This window comes from Miscanthus floridulus, chromosome 1 (genome assembly GCF_019320115.1).
Source record: "Miscanthus floridulus cultivar M001 chromosome 1, ASM1932011v1, whole genome shotgun sequence".
In the NCBI taxonomy this organism is placed as follows: Eukaryota; Viridiplantae; Streptophyta; class Magnoliopsida; order Poales; family Poaceae; genus Miscanthus; species Miscanthus floridulus.
Window position 1 is genome coordinate 60671649 of NC_089580.1, and position 15136 is coordinate 60686784.

Below are 15136 nucleotides of genomic sequence, written 5' to 3' on the forward strand. Positions count from 1 at the left end.
GGAATGCCATGCTCAAACGCAACTTGACACCTGCAAGCTTAAAGAGGTCACACCACAAGTGGCTGGTGAAGACCAGATCGCGATCGCTAACGATGGAGTTGGGGAAGCCGTGTAGCCGCACAATTCCATTGAAGAAGGCACGGGCGACCGAGGCGGCGGTGTAGGGGTGGCTGAGGGCGATGAAGTGTGCGTATTTGGAGAATCAATCCACCACCGTCAAGATCACCGACTTGCCATGCACCTTGGGAAGGCCGTCGATGAAGTCCATAGAGATGTCGGCCCACACCTGTGATGGCACGTTCAGGGGTTGGAGGAGGCTAGCCGGCTAAGTGGTCGGCGTCTTGTTGCGTTGGCACACGTCGTAGGAGCGGACGAAATCCTGCACAAGCTTGCGGTCACCGGGGATGTAGAAATCGCCACGTAGTCGCACCAGGGTCTTCTGAACACCCTCATGCCCGGTAGTGTGGGCTAGGGCCACCACATGGTGGTGCAGGTCCCCTAGATCGGGAACATAGACGCACTTGCCATGGAGGAGGAAGCCATCGATGGTCCCCCAAGGTGCCTCCAGGTGGGTGTCGTCCTGCTATTGCAGGAGGCTGCGTGCCACGAGGTCATCGGTGGTGGCCTTCCTAATGTCATTGAAGAGGGTGAAGGACAGTCCCGACAAGGTGCACACTGCAGTAGTGTCCTTGTCACGGTGGGACAGGGCATCGGCCACCGAATTGAGTCGGCCCAAACGATACTCCACTATGAAGTCGAACCCGAACAGCTTGCTAATCCACTGGTGTTGTGGAACCGTGGAAAGCCGTTGGTCCAGGAGGAACTTCAAGCTGTAGTGGTCGGTGCGGACGAGGAAGTGACACCCCCACAAGTATGGCCTCTAATGTCGCACCGCTTGCACCAAGCCAATTAGCTCACACTCATAGGCCACCAGTTTGACATGACGTGTAGCGAAGGGCCTAGTGAAGAAAGCGAGGGGGCCCAACCCTTGGTGCAGCACGATGCCGAAGCCCGCGCCCGACGCGTCGCAGTCGACCAGGAACTGGCGTGCGAAGTTTGGCATCTACAAAACCGGGGCTGACAAGAGAGCCTGCTTGAGGGCAGCAAAGGCCTTAGCATCCTCTACTGTCCAAACTAATGCCTCCTTGCGTAGGAGACACATGAGTGGCGCCACGATGGAGCCGAAGTCACGGATGAACTTCCGATAGTAGCTGGTGAGCCCGAGGAAACCACGCACACCCCATGGGGAGCGAGGCATCGGCCAAGAGGCGACCACGGCCACCTTGTCGCTATCCATAGTGACACCATCAGTGGAGATGATGTGGTCGAGGTAGGTGATGGAGAGGGACCAAAGGAGCACTTCGACCTCTTTAGGTAGAGGCTATGAGCTCGCAAAGCGGTGAAGATGAGGCCCACATGCTGGAGATGCTCAGACCATGACGTGCTGTAGATTAGAATGTCATTGAAGAAAACCAGCATGAACCTGTAGAGAAAGGGCCGGAGGACGTCATTCATCAGCGCCTGGAAGGTAGTCAGGGCGTTGGACAACCCAAACAGCATCACCAGGAACTCAAAGTGGTTGTGGTGGGTGCGAAAAGCGGTCTTCTCGACATCTGCTGGGTGCATGCGCACCTAGTGGTAGCCCGACCGGAGGTCGAGCTTGGTGAAGTAGCGCGCCCGATGAAGCTCGTCGAGGAGTTCATCAACCACCAGAATGGGAAATTTATCCTTGGATGTTTTGTCATTGAGCGCTCGATAGTCGATGCAGAAGCACCATGACCCATCCACCTTCTTGACAAGCAGCACTGGCATGGAGAACGGGGATGTACTTGGCTAGATGACACCCTGCTCCAACATGGCGGCACACTACCGCTCCAACTCGTCCTTCTGCAGCTGCGGGTACCGGTAAGGACGCACCGCCACCGGCGTGGTCCCGGGTAGGAGGTGGATGCGGTGGTCATAGGGCCGCGCTGGAAGGAGCCCATGAGGTTCGTCAAAGATGGCCCCATGCTATAGCAGTAGCTGTTCCAGCAGCAGATGTTGCAGGTCAGCCGTGACCATGGCCAAGGGTGTAACAACCCAAGAATTCACAGACCAAAAATCACAATTATAAAAATTTTTGTGTTAGCCCTATGTGATGTTGAGTGACATATGTAGAAGCCCAACCCTAGTTTTGGATTGGATGTGACCCAACTAGGTTAAGATCATAAGCAAAGTTTGGTTTTATGCCACATGTGTAATTAAATTCCTAAATAAATAAATCATGCATGCATCCTTAATCCCACTTGTGATTTGGATTCTCTTGCCTTATGTGATGTTTAACTAACTTACTTAATATTTATGATAAACCCTAACCAAACTGGCAACAAATAAAAGAGAAAGGAAAGAAGAGGGAACAGTAGCAGCCCAGGCCTGCTCGGCCTTGCGAACCAGCCCGCCTGCCCTCCCACTCGCGCACGTAGCCCACGAAGCTGGCCCAGCATCACCCTACCACCCACGCGCACACAAGCCGCTGATGAGTCGGACCCACCCGCCAGCCATCACGCACTGCACGCCGCCGCATCAGGACAAGCTGACAAATGGGCCCCCTCTGATAGCCGCACAGCAATAGGGTCTTCTTCTTCCCCATGCCAACCTCTCCCACGTGACCCTGTTTCCCCTTGCGCCGCACCTACGCTACCGCACGTGGGCCGTCGGATGCGCCACACGCATCACCACCGCCCGATTGCTGTCCGCTATTGGAGCCCTTGGAGCTCGGCTATATAAGCCAATATCCGTGAGCCCTAACCCTCAGCCCGTTTGCCGCCACTGCTGGTGGCACAGCACCACACAGTGTCAAGCCGAGAGAGAGGGAGGAGGGAGAGGAAAGAAGGAGAAGGAAGCCGTGGTGGGGAGGACCTCATCGGAGCCAGGAGCGTCGCCCCGATCAGCTACAGCGATGTAGCTGCTCAGCACAGCATAGCATCACCTCATCATGGCCTCGCCTCGCCACCGCACCACCATCCTATCGCCACAAACCCTACGGTGAGCCATCTTGCTGAGACCATCTCCCTAGCCAAATGGAACGTGCACCGCCATGATCAAAACCTTGCTAAAGCTTCGAGCTCTGGCATAGCCCAACTGGTTAGCTAGGGAGACCGCCATGGCCATGCTTGCCGAGACCCAGGGCGCGCCATGCGCGCTGCCATCAGCCAAAAGGAGGATCTAGCCATGATGATGTACATCAGAGTAGGAGCGCACATGCACAGGCACGCTCACCATGGCCAAAAGCACAACCATGGTGAGACCACCGTGTCTTCTACGTCGTGGTAAAGATGATGTTGACACCCGACTGGTTCCGCCATGACGAGAGACACACTACGCCCACCTTAGCCGAGGAAGGAGCCCATCGGAGCCCTACATTGCCGCACCGCACCTCGTCGGAGCGCCACCGCCTCTGTTTTGCCCCCACCACCATGGCCGGAGACACTAGGAGCACTAGGAGCTCCTTCAACATGCCCACCGTGGCCATAGAAGCACCATGGAGCTCACACGCTCCTCCAACTAGGCTCTCGCTACCACTGCAGCCCTGTCCATGCACACCGACAAACCCACGCCACCGTTCACCATGGCCAGAATCCTAGGAAGGCCTAGCCGCCACCTTGACACCACCGATGCACTTGCCAAGGCTTGGCAAAGCTATTGCTGACCCTAATCGGATGCTAGCGCCGCCACGGGTGCTCGCCGGTGACCTCACAGCCGGCTGGAGCCCCATCGGGGAAGAGATGGGGATTTTCACCATGCCGACCATGTCCCGAGCAGCTTCGCCAAGTAGCTCCAACCATGACCTCGCTGACCATGACCACACCGACCATGTCCCGAGCAGCTCCGACCACAACCTCGCCGACCACGACCACGCCGACCACGTCCCGAGCAGCTCTGCCGAGCTCCGACCACGACCACGTCGTGCACGTGAACCAAACCCTAGGAAGGAGTAAGTGGACCAAGTCCCTCATAGACCAGCTCTGCAGTCTTTGGACCAACATAGGCGGGTTCACCATGAACCGCGCCTCACCTGCGCCCGTGGACCACGGCACGATAGTGGCCTAGTATGACGACGTGGCCGCACCAGCGCGCGCCATATGGCAGGCAAAGCCCAGCCCGTATCCAGGCCCAACCGGCCTAGTTTGGGCCCGGCCTATATTGACCATTGACCGGTCAAACGGTGACCACTGACCGGGGCCACATGTCAGTGACACCGCCATGCGGGTCCCACCTGGTAGAAGCTGATGACGTTGATGATGTCATGCTGACGTCATGATGACGTCAGTGGAACCCCACCTACCAGTACCAGAACCAAGACGATGACATCATGCTGACATCATGCTGATGTCAGCATGCCACATAGACCAACAGGAGCGTGACATGTGTCAGCACGATATTAATTCAGCCTTTTCCTATTTTCAGAAATGATTGAAACTTCAGAAATTCATAACTAATTCATACGAACTCAGAAAAATACAAGACCAGGACCAAAATTCAACTAAAATCGAGCTCTACGCAATGAACCCATGTTTGAGTGCATTTGGCTCTTTTGAATTTTTATTGCTTTTTGTGACGTTGCTAACGCGACTATAATACAATCGTTTGCAGACTCGGAGGAGAACCAGACAAACGAGGACCGAGAGTATCATGAGGAGTATGGAGACGACGACTCTAAAGGTGCCACATCCCACCTAACCTCATAGCACCTATTACGCATGGCTCATATAGAACTGCTATTGTTTTACTTTATTCACACTATGATAGGACTTGCATGGTAGTATGCTTACTTGATGGCCTTTACCTTGACACAACCTTACCCCTACTTACCCTGCTATTAGGCTAGACACATGTTGCTGCTATATTTCATTTCCTATTACTTCTACTACGCTTGTACTACATTGATGCATGGTGGAAACTGGTGTTATCTGGACTATGGGAAGAGTGCTGCATGTGTGACTTGGGTGCATGGAGGGTAAGGGTTGTGTCAACCAAGTTGGAGTATATGACGAGCCTGGGGAAAGTCTTGCCATGAGGTGCTACCTAGGCACCCCTGGAATGGATACCTATGGTGGGTAAGTGGTATATGAGGTGGCCCTAGGTGTGAACCTGTGATGGGAGGAGCCCGGGTTGGAGGTGCTGTGGTGGCACGGTAAATGGAAATCCTGATGAAGACATTCTGGCTTAGTCATCCCTAAGGACTTACTAGTACTCAGATTCACTGGGAAGCCTTATGTACCACTCACCCTATATGGTGCGGGACGGTCGAACTACTTGGTAGGATATTGCCACTACTGCTAGGTTGATAGCGGACAGTGTAAGGAGGTACGGAGCGTGGAGGATTTCCCCCACACCCTTCTAAGACTTCATGGAGACCTTGTGGACCCAGCTCATGACTCACAGTTTCAGCCGCCCCAGACTAGACTTGGGGTGTACTAGGGCTGAATGGTAGAGTGGCATTATCCTAGGCTAGCAAGCGGTCAAAATCAGCCCAGTTGACGACGGTCAGCGAGGAAGGCGGATCTTGTGGTTATGTAAAACTTTTGCAGAGTGTATGGTTGATCGATCGATACATATGCCGACATGTTGGCTATGGACCTTTCCTAGGTTTCGCTTAAACTAGATAGCGAGATGAGTCCTTCTCTTCTTCCCCCGTGAGAGAGTGTCGGTTGTAGCCAGGGGCTACGGGCCATGAGACAGTGCCAAGAGGGAGTTGGCCTATCGACTGAGCGATGGTTTGGTGATGATATGGAGATGGTGGTATATTAATCCTAGGATCAAAACATGGCTCTAGACGAAAATGGGGTGGAATGTGTGTGGGTATGGTGTTAAAACTTGACCAACTATTATTATATACTTGATATGCTAAAACATAGGAAACCCCAGCCTTATAGGTTCCTTTTGATTATATCCAACTTGCATCCAATTTCCACAAAGCAATGCTCATAAGGTGGGAGTGGCCAGTACAAATCGTACTGATAAATTTTGGCACATAGGTTCTGCTGAGGAGTATAGTTTTGAGGAGTTTGACGGTTGAGGGGTTCATTCCTACGCTCGAGTTTGGTGATCTCATATTCAAGCTATTCTGAATGAATGCTACTTCTGGTTCCACCAATGCGGCGATGTAATAATTTATGTAATTCTGCACTAATTGTACTCTGATTTTATCATTGTATGGATGTGGTATTCGACTGGAATTTGGGTAATATGATCTACAATGGTCATATTACACTTCGACTCTATGGATTTCCCTTCACGGAAATCGGGTCGCTTCAGTTGGTATTAGAGCCATACTTGATCCTAGAACGAAACCCTCAGAAATGGATGATAGAATAGGACATGAACAGCCCTTCTTTCAGTTATATACCGACCTTGCATTAACTTTTATGCAAGGCTTATCTATTTATTGGCCTACTAACACCTGTTCCTTAAAACATACAGATGGCAATGAATGTCGAATGGCCGCCTATAGGACCGCTACCTCTGGACCACGCCAAGCTTACCTTCGACCTACATGAGCTCGGGGGTTTTGCACAGACCCTCTGCCGAGTTCTCATCATGTTAGGAGTCCCTAATGAGCTTGTCAAGGTCACCTGCACTAGGAAGTTAGCTCAGGAAGGAGGAATCGAAGGACCGGTTGTCACCTCAGTCGAGTTCCCAGCTAGCACTACCTTACCTTCTATCCCAGCTTTCACTGAGTTGACTATAGAGGACACAGTTGAGGAAGGACTATGAGCTATCTCACACAAGGCACTTCGTAGAGTGATGAGGGACCACTACGAGCACCTAAAGATGACAGAGTTCTGTCTACTTCCCCAGGCCCTCAACCTCAGCCTTACCCCTAGTGAGCAGAGTTTCATAGCCGGCAGAGTTATCCTTGTCGAGGAGGACAGATGCCTTTGCATCTCAACTATCCACCTACTAGAGCAGGAAAAGTACGTGACCCAGCTTGAGCAGAGGAGACGTCAGGACCGGGCCCTTCTATGGGAGTACCAGGAGCGAGACTCATAGGGAGCATAGGAGCGAGCTAGTCTACTTGAGACAGTTGCCAAGCTACAAGATGAGCTCAATCGTCATGAATAAGTCCATAAAGCCGAGGTCGCCGACTTACAGGACAAAGCTGTGAACCTAGGCAATAGGAACTGCTACCTCAACAGCAAGGTCTTGGAGTTGCAGAGAGAGTTGGACGACAAGAAAGCTGAGTTCAACCATAGAGGAGACAAAGAAAGGTCCAAGGGGATAGATATGCTGAAAATCCAATCTAAGAACAAGACCATGACTCAGGAGCTAGAGGAGTTTAGGAAGAAGGCCATTCGCAACCAGGGTCACCTGATCGAGGCACTCAGGTAGAACGAGTACCTATAGGACAAGTGTGAAAGGACTTGGCAGGCTTGGCAGAAGTCTGACAAGAAGTGCCTCAGGAAGATGAAGGGTATGTGGGATTAGCTACCCAAGGAGATTTGCCGCAAGACGAAGCCTAGGATAGAGGAGTTTGAGTTAGCCCTGACTCGCCTCAACCTAGACGCCTGCCCTACCCTACTTGGAGCCAAGCCTACTAAGGAGCTCACTGAGGCCTTGAAGTATGTGTCCCGACTTCACAAGTCTAACGAGGAGATCGAGATCGAGAACAGCCGTATCCCAGCTATGGTGTACGAGTTGGAGTAGATGACCCTGCGTGGTCATGAGTCATGTCAGTGGCTTCCATAAGTTGTACCCCATGATGTACCCCTTATGAGATGTAATATGAGACACTATGCATAGTACGGTTCTCGCAAGTCTCCAAGTGTAGCTACTGGAGATGATGCTATGTAATAAAACCCATGTAATGAATGTTTTGGATCTTATTGCATCTTATGGATCTTATTGCTTCTTTGTAATGAGTGTTGGATAGTATAAATGTTTTTCTTTAAATCATCAAAATCATGTAATCATACTGAATTATAAGCACTTATGGCATGTGTTGTAGATGCCGAACCACCGATCTGCTCGCCTAATGAACCATGGACGTACGCCCACCCCTGAACCAGTCGAACCAAACAGGGGGGTGTGGTGGCAATAACCGTGGCCATGGCCGTGGACGTGGAGGGATACCCTTCAACCTAGAGAATACCCTGCCGCTTGATGAGGAGAACATTCTGCCACCACCACCACCAACCCTGGTAGGGGTGATGGCGCAACAAACCTAGCTTCTTGCAGCTCTTGTAGACGGAGCAAACCATCGCCAGGGAGGCCAGCAGAATGACTTCCAAAGGAAGCTGGAGGGATTTCTAAAGCTAAGGCCACCTACCTCTGATGGCACCGACCCTGACCCGCTTGTAGCCAATGACTGGCTCAAGGAGGTGGAAAAGAAGCTCGACCTCACCACCTTCACTGACGATGAGTGTGTTGGAGCTACCACACACCAGCTCATAGGTGCAGCACATGCCTAGTGGGACAGTTTTAGTGATTCCCATGAGGACCCTGTCAACATCTTGTGGGATGAGTTCATCGAAGCATTCACTGAGTATCACATTCCCAAGGGTATCATGGAGGCCAAAGCTGAGGAGTTCCACAACATCAAGATGGGTAAGGATAGGGTGACTGAGTACACTACTTGTTTCACCAACCTTCTACACTATGCACCTTCCTATGTTGTGAACTCTGAGAAGGAGAAGTTGTACTATTACCGCAAGGGACTTAACCCGCACATCAAGCTAAAGTTTGGCGGTATTAAGAGTAGCACGCTACGTGCTCTGGTGGATCGCTGCATCCAGATCAAGAAGGACCGCACTGAAGCTGGAGAGGAGTACAGGAAGAGGAAGTGTAAGCCTGAGGCCATGATCGCAAGAGGTTACGTAGAGATGCACCATCCAGGGAACGCTCTTGCCACAACAGGGATGACAACCCTGGATCAAGTAGGGGTGGTGGAGGCTACACCACCAAATACTCCTGCCCTGCTCAGGATCATTACACTTGGGATCATTATGCTCAGGACCATTTCAACCGTCCCTGCTCAGCGAATGAACGCCCAGCATAGAACCGCTCTGCACCAAGCACTAGAAACTGGAAGGCACCTACGCCAACCCCTATATGCGGTGCGCCTTTCACCTCCTTCGCTTATGGCCAATCGGGTCACAAAGCCACTGAGTGCCCTCAGAACTCAGCCGCTCAGAAGTCTCAGTTCAAGGGATCTGCTACTCGTGGATGTCTCAACCATCTGGATGCTGAGGAAGCACGGGCTGCCCCTGACGTTGTGTATAGTATGTTTTTAGTTAATGGCAATACTGCATCAGTTCTATTTGATTCTGGAGCAACTTGTTCTTACATATCATCCAAGTTTGCATGAGAGCATGACCTACTTGTAACCCCACATGGAAAGCCTATCATCACCAGCTCACCTTTAGGAGACCTAAAGTGCACCCACATCTGTAAGGAAGTAAGTCTTACCATTGAGGGTCTTATCTTTAAAGCCGACCTAACCCTGTTACCTTTGATGAACCTAGATGTCATCTTAGGTGTGGATTGGCTAACCATTCACCGAGGTATCATATCATGTTCACCTAGATACGTTCAAGTGACCCACCCATCAGGCCAAGTTATTAGATGTGAACCCCAGTCCAGAAAGTCCACTTCTATCCTATGTGCCCTTAAAGTTAGTTCAGAATCACAAAAAGAGGAGAAGATAGTTCATGATGTGCCCATGGTCAGAGACTATCCTGATGTATTCCCTAAAGAATTACTGGGTATGCCACCAGACCATGATGTAGAGTTCATCATTGATCTTTTGCCGGGAACAGGACCCATTGCCAAGAGACCATATCGCATGTCAGTTGACAAACTAGCCGAGCTCAAGAAACAGCTTGATGAGCTCATCTTGAAGAGGTATATCAGACCTAGTGCTTCACCCTGGGGATCCCCTGTTCTGTTTGTTAAGAAGAAGGATGGCTCGGTGAGAATGTGCATTGATTACCAGAACTTGAATGAAGTCACCATAAAAAACAAGTACCCCCTGCCAAGAATTGATGATCTACTTGACCAGCTCAGAGGTGCCAAGTATTTCTCCAAGATTGATCTCAGATCTGGCTATCATCAGATGAAGATTCGAGAGAGTGACACCCTAAAGACAGCTTTTGTGACTACGTATGGGCAGTTTGAGTTTACTATGGTGTCCTTTGGACTCATGAATGCTCCTGCCTACTTCATGAACATGATGAATAAGGTTTTCATGGACAAACTGGATAAGTTCATGGTAGTATTCATTGATGACATCCTTGTCTATTCACCCACCACTGAAGAACATGAACATCATCTAAGAACTATGCTTGATAAATTAGCCCAACATCAACTCTATGCAAAGTTCAGCAAATGCGAATTTTGGCTACAGAAAGTTGCCTTCCTAGGCCATGTACTATTAGCTGAAGGTGTCGCAGTTGACCCAACCAAGATTGAAGCTGTGAAAGAGTGGGATCAACCTTGTAACATGGCTGAAGTCAGAAGTTTCTTGGGATTGGCTGGATATTACCGCCGATTCATCGAGAACTTTTCTAAGATTGCCCGTCCATTGACAAACCTTCTAAAGAAGACTAAGGAGTTTGAATGGACGCCTGAGTGCGAGCAAAGCTTCTGGGGATTGAAATAGAAGCTTACCACAACTCCTGTGCTAGCATTACCTGATATCAGCAAAGATTTCGTGGTCTATTGTGATGCATCCCGTCAAGGACTTGGTTGTGTATTGATGCAAGGTGGAAGAGTGATAGCTTATGCTTCTCGACAGCTGAAAGAACACAAGAACCATTACCCCACTCATGATCTTGAGTTAGCAGCAGTTGTACATACTTCGAAGATCTAGAGGCACTACTTGATAGGCAACAAGTGTGATATCTATACCGATTACAAGAGCTTGAAGTACTTTTTCACTCAGGAAGATCTGAATATGAGGCAATGCCAATGGCTAGAATTGATCAAGGACTATGACCTAGAAATTCACTATCATCTAGGAAAAGCTAATGTAGTCGCAGATGCTCTCAATCGCAAGAGTTACTATCACACTCTGATCATAGAATTCGTACCACCTAAACTCAAGGAAGAGATTGATGATTTCCAACTTGAGATGCTACCATGTGGCTTGTTGAATGAGCTCCGCATATAGTATGATCTCACAGATCGCATTCATCAAGCTCAGAAAAATTGTGAAGAGATCGAATATCTCCATGGTCTGATGAAACTAGGCTACAAGACCAACCACCATGAAGATGAACAAGGAACCATCTGGTTCAAGGATAGAATCTGTGTCCCTTCTGATCTAGCACTACGAGAGGAAGTTCTATCAGAAGCTCATGATTCTAAGTACTGTATTCACCCTGGAGGTTCAAAGATGTATCAAGACTTGAAGAAACACTTTTGGTGGAAAGGCATGAAGATAGACATTGCGGGACATGTGGCATGATGTGACACCTAAAATAGAGTCAAGGCTGAACATCAAAGGCCTGTAGGATTGTTAAAGCCTCTTGAAGTTCCCAAGTGGAAATGGGAGAGCATATCCATGGATTTCATAGTTGGATTGCCCCGTTCATAGAAAGGCAATGATTCCATTTGGGTGATTGTTGATCATTTGGCCAAGGTTGCTCACTTTGTACCAGTTAAGACCAAGACCGATGCCGAAAAGTTAGCAGATCTATATGTTGAGCATATTCTCAGACTGCATGGAGCTCCCTCTAGTATTGTATCTGATCGTGGTCCTCAGTTTATGTCCTCATTCTAGGAAGCCCTGCACAAGTCCATTGGAACCAAACTTGATTTTAGTACCGCTTATCACCCACAGATAGATGGACAGACTGAACGAGTGAATCAGATCTTAGAAGACATGCTTCGTGCTAGTGTACTGAATTATGGCTCTGATTGGGAGAAATGCCTACCCTATGCAGAGTTCTCTTACAACAACAGCTACCAAGCCAGCATCAAGATGTCGCCGTTCGAAGCTCTGTATGGCAGACCTTGTAAGACACCTTTGATGTGGTCCCAATTGGGAGAAAGATTGTTCTTTGACTCTGCTAAGATTCAAGATGATGAAGAAGGAATTGCTCAAGTGAAGGAGAATTTGAGAATTGCTCAAAGTCGATACAAGAGCTATGCTGACAAAAGAAGAAGAGAACTTGAGTACAATGTGGGAGATTTTGTCTATCTCAAGGTATCCCCGCTACGTGGAATTGTCAGATTCCATGTGAAAGGAAAGCTTGCCCCTAGATTGTTGGGCCATACAAGATCCGCAAGAGGATTGGAAAACTCGCTTACAAACTTGAGCTACCTAAGGAATTGGTGGGTGTACATCCCGTATTCCATGTCTCATAGCTACGCAAGTGTTTGAGAGTGCCCGATGAAGTAATCCCGACTGATACACTTGATATTCAGAACACTCTTGAGTATAAAGAACATCCTATCCGAATTCTGGGTAGAGATACCAAAGAGACCCGAAGCAAAACTATTCCTATGTACAAGATCCAATGGAGCAATCACACTGAGAAAGAAGCAACATGGGAGAAAGAGTCTGACCTTCGGCTACAATATCCTTATCTCTTCGAAGGGTACGTTACGCTTTAATCTCGGGGACAAGATTCTGTTAAGGGGGTAGGACTATAACAACCCAAAAATCCACACACCAAAAATCCCAACTACAATTTTTTTTTCTTCAAAACCCCATGTGATGATGAGTGACATTTGTAGAAGCTAACCCTAAGTGTTGCATTAGTCATAATTCAACTAAACAAACTCATAAGCATAGCATGTCACTTGTTGTATATGTGTGTGTTTAAAATCCCTAACACATACATTCTTGCATGCATTTTAATTCTAAACAAGTGAGTTGCCTTTTATTGATCTTTTGTTGTGCAAATAAAAGTGACCACTTATAATTAATTTATTATGCAATAAATTAATCACCTAAGTACCACATAAGTATGTGGGCCCCACCAACTAGCCCTAAGCTCCACCCTTAATCAAGGTGCACACTTGTACATGAAACTAAATAAATCAAACCCTAACCAAATTGGCAACAAATAAAAGAGAAAGGAAAACAAAATAGAAAAAGAATAAGAAAAAGAGAAAGGAAAGAAGAGGGAGCAGCAGCAGCCCAGGCCTGCTCAGCCTTGTGAGCTAGCCCGGCTGAGCCCGCCTGCCCTCCCACTCATGCACGCAGCCCACGAAGCCGGCCCAGCAACACCCTACTGCCCACACGCGCACAAGCTGCTGACGAGCTGGACCCACCCGTCAGCCGTCACACACCGCACGCCGCCACATTAGGACAAGTTGACAAACGGGCCCCCTCTGTCAGCCGCCCAGCTACAGCATCATCGTCTTCCCCACGCTCCCTCCACCATGCGACCGGGAGCTGACCACGGAGCTAGCATGGGCCTAGGGTCACGCACATTGCATGACCCTGTCCCCCACCTTAGCGCCACGCCCACACAACTGCCCCCGCATGCGAGAGCTGTCCGATGCACTCGACGCATCACCAGCCATTCCACCATCCACCATGGATGAGCATGGAGCTCGACCTATAAAAGGAGGACCCCGAGCCTTAGCCCTCCATTCACCTCACTGTCGTTGTGCGGTTCGCACTAGCACACTAAGCCAAGGGACGAGAGGAGAAGGAGAGGCACGGAGAAGGATGCCGCCGCCGGAGTAGAGGAAGCCGCCACCATCTTCTTCCGCGAGCCGGTGCAGCACCACGCACCACTACATGGCCACACCATCAACACCACACCACCACTCCACACCGCCAAGAACACCACGGTGAGCACCTTGGCTGAGACCTCTCCAAGCCCATCAGGAACGCCATCGCAAGGCATGCGCTCGCCGCGCTCACAACACCCTACGATGAGGCCACCACGATGCGGTTACGTGCCATTGCGCCCAACACTGACCTCGCTCTGAGCTTCGCTAAGCCCATGAACACGTGATGCACCCATTTAGTGATGAGGAGAGCATGGGAGAGACCCTGACCATGGGGCACGCCGGAGCTACTCTACCGCGGAACGCCGCCGCCATGGCATGGCCACCGCATGCACATCCGGCCGCCTCGCTGGACTAGGAGTGGCCGTAGAGCACCGCCGTGACACCTGGATGATAGCCATGTGGACCAAGAAGCCGTTAGCCAGCCACAGTGCCTTGGTCATGTGCACCGGACCTCGAGCGGAGCTCCACCGTGTGTGGACTCCACCACGCCTTATGGTCATTGTCGACGTTACACTATGCCTCCTCGCTAACTGTCTGAAGGAAGACGGGGCACCAGGACCCCTGGAATTGCCCCTAGATGCCTCGCCAATGAGCACCGCCATGCCGAGCCACCGTTCACCATGGCCAGAGCCCTAGAAAGCCCTAGCTGTCACCCAGACCCCACCATCATAGTCGCCATGGCATGGGGAGGCTATTGCCTACCCTAATCGGACGCTAGCACTGCCATAGGGGCTCGTCGGTGACCTCACCACTGGTGGGAGCCCCGTCAGGGAAGAGAAGGGGATTTTCCCCTCGCCGGCCACATGTCCGTGCACTTGGTGCACGTGAACCAAACCCTAGGAAGGAGTAAGTGGACCAAGTCCTTCATAGACCAGCTCTACGATCTATGGACCAACGCAGGTGGGTTCACCATGAACCGCGCCTCACCTACGCCCATGGACCACGGCCTGTTAGTGGCCTAGTAAGACGACGTGGCTGCACCAGCGCGCGCCACGTGGTGGGCCAAAGCCCAGCCCGAATCTAGGCCCAACCGGCCTAGTTTGGACCCGGCCTGAGCTGACCATTGACCGAGCCCACAAGTCAGCAACATAGAGCCGCTGGACCCACTTGTTAGTGGGTGACGTCATGCGAGTCCCACCTGTCAGTGACAAACACAGCCGAGGTGATGTCATGATGATGTCATGATGACATCAGCTGCTGACATCGGCAGCTCTGGACCCACCTGTCAGTACCAGAACCAAGATGATGATGTCATACTGATGTTAGCATGCCACGTGGACCAACAGGAGCGTGACACGTGTCAGCACGATATTAATTCAGCCTTTTCCCATTTTCAGAAATGATTGAAACTTCAGAAATTCATAACTAATTCATACGAACTCAGAAAATACAAGACTAGGACCAA